The sequence below is a fragment of the Belonocnema kinseyi genome, chromosome 8 (genome assembly GCF_010883055.1).
Source record: "Belonocnema kinseyi isolate 2016_QV_RU_SX_M_011 chromosome 8, B_treatae_v1, whole genome shotgun sequence".
Classification (NCBI taxonomy): domain Eukaryota; kingdom Metazoa; phylum Arthropoda; class Insecta; order Hymenoptera; family Cynipidae; genus Belonocnema; species Belonocnema kinseyi.
In genome coordinates, this window is record NC_046664.1 from 40,070,725 (window position 1) to 40,073,433 (window position 2,709).

Here is a 2,709-nt window from a genome sequence, read left to right on the forward strand (position 1 = left end):
AAAATAAATAATAGGGTCCTGTATAGGCAAACATATCCGGTTGAATTCCTACAATTTTAGGCCCAAAATGGACGTCATACGCTATGCTGGCCATTTTAAACTAAATAAACTTTTTTTTTGTGATCACTCAAATTTTTATTTAGCTAGAGCTTGACCCTATCTGCATGCCAAAACTCCATATTGAAATAATTAGAAGTTGAAATTTATATGTATATTTATTTCCAATGAAATAATTACAAAATGTAAAAACTGTTTAAAATGTGATACACTTAGTTTTATATGACTTAACTTGTTCAATATCATGTATCCTCCCGAGTAAAAATGCTTGGACTTAAGTTTAACTTGATGATGTCTTGAATTCGTCTCCAAGACATTAATGGATAGCTGCGTTTCAGAACTGACAATGAGTCGAGATTTTTGTGGTCACGACAGGTAATACGGCGTTTACTTGTCTCAAGTCGAGCCTTGTCTTGGCTCGGATGGTCGGCGTAAACTTTTCTCAATACGAACCTTTTTCTACTCAGAAATGAGAATAAAATTAATGAAAAAAATTTTTTTAATTATTCAGTCACTTATTTTTAATTGAAAAATTCAAAATCTGGGTATCCGAGCAAGTACCACTCTTAGAACTTTTCTTTAAATAAATTAAAATTGTACACGGAAAAAAGTGCATTAATCTTTCCTGAATTATTTCTATAGTCGGGAGTAAGAGCGAATCTTGAACAGATGTCAGAGATATTGTATAACTTTCAGGATTTAATGTTAAACAAATGCGGAATAACTCTACAAGAGTTCTGTAAACCTTATATTGAACTCCAATTTAAAATTTTTAATGAAATATATGGAGAAATTCATGAAAAGCGTTGAAAACTTTCGTAGAAATCTCATTTGAGGTATTGAGAGTTTGTGATCTCATAATGATAAGGTTTACATACCTCAATTTTGTTAATTTTATAGAAAAAGTCTTGGAAACATGATGAAAAATCTCATAAAAATTCGATTGAATGTATCGAGTGTTTGTGAAGTACTTCAAAATAAGATCTATAGACCTCAGTTCTATAAAATGTAGCAGCAAGTCCCTACTGAGCGAAGGTAGCGAAATTCTTCGCGTCCCTCGCCGCGACTAATGCATTTGTTTAATGTTTAACGGTTTTAAAGTACGAATTTTATTAATAAGGAATGTTATTAATAATATTGACTCAAATTGAAAAAGGAGTATGAGTAAGTATCTGAAAAATTATTGTATTCATAAGCTTGTTGTTGAAAAGCTTCACGACTGCTTCTTTATAAAACACCTTCAAGCGTACAAAGTATTCAGGCGGACCGAATCCATTTCAATTCAGACAAGGACTTGAAATCGCAGAATCTCCCGGAAGTAAAATATGTTGTTATATAGAGGCAATTAGGCGATACGTATTTTTCTGCGATATTTATTATTTTCTCTTTGATTCTAATGTCGCTAATCGTCTTCATACAAAAATCCAACGAGACATTAAAACAAGGTTCAAAATTAACAAAATGACAGCGGTTTTTCTAAAAAAATTATAAATCGATTTTATCAAAAAACCCACCTTTACATTTGTTGTCAATATTTTTTTGCGTTTGTCCTTTTATAATGAAAAATATCTTATAAGTTTGGCACTTGCTAAATAATTTTTGTAGCCAGGAGAATTCTCTCTTGTTGCAATAAAATTTTCTACTTTTTCTTGGAAACAATGACAGATACGAAAAAATGTTAACATAAAAGTTTGTATTTTGAGAAAGTTCTATGAAAAACACCTCTTGTTCTTTTGCGATACTTTTCATGGTGCACAAAAAAATTCAAAAAAGAATTTTTATTCGGTATGGGTCACAAAAATTTGCAGGCGGCCCTGGACAGCTGTCGGTTATATTTCAGATTTCTTGTTAATACATCCAGCTAGGTTAGCCGAGAGACTTGAGGCGCTAGGAATTAGAAATGTGAAACTTATAGGGTTCGAACCCCCGGCGAATAAAGATTTGCATAGCATGAAATTATGAACAGTGTTGTGATTGTGTGGTAGTAAATAATTGTGTACTTAAACATCTAAAAAATATTAGGGGATAATAGTAATAATATAATAATACAAAAGATTAATTTTTTGCAGCGAAAAATTGGTTGTCATTTTATAGAACTTTTCTCTATAGTTGCAAGACTTCTTCGGTATAGACTGTATCTTAGATTCTATAGAACCATTTTACGTTTTTCGCAACCTTCCTTTTGATAGAGATGACTACACCTTGGGCTTTAAATTTTGTAGAACTTTGTAACGCATTTTGTTGCATAGTTCAACGCAATGTAAAACAAAGACGATTTTAACTTTTATTGAATTACAAGTATAATACAAATGTGAATCCGGTAATAGATTGATTAAATAAATATATACTCGAATAAAAATGCTTCAACTTGAGTTCGACTTGAATTGCCCCCAATCAAGACATGCTGAAGTCGAAAAGTTCGATTTGAGCATTTCTCAGTTTTGAGACGGAGCCAGATTTCAATTTATGCCTTGGAGACAAGTTTTTATGCCTTGAAGACATAAATTTATCTCTTGAGTCGTATTTTTATGACTCCAACACGTGCGGTTTATGACTTCGAGTGTATACCTGCCTTAACAAAATGTTATTTCTAACAGTCATCAAAACTAATCTTTGTTAATGCTAAAACAATCTTGTATATGTTTATACGAT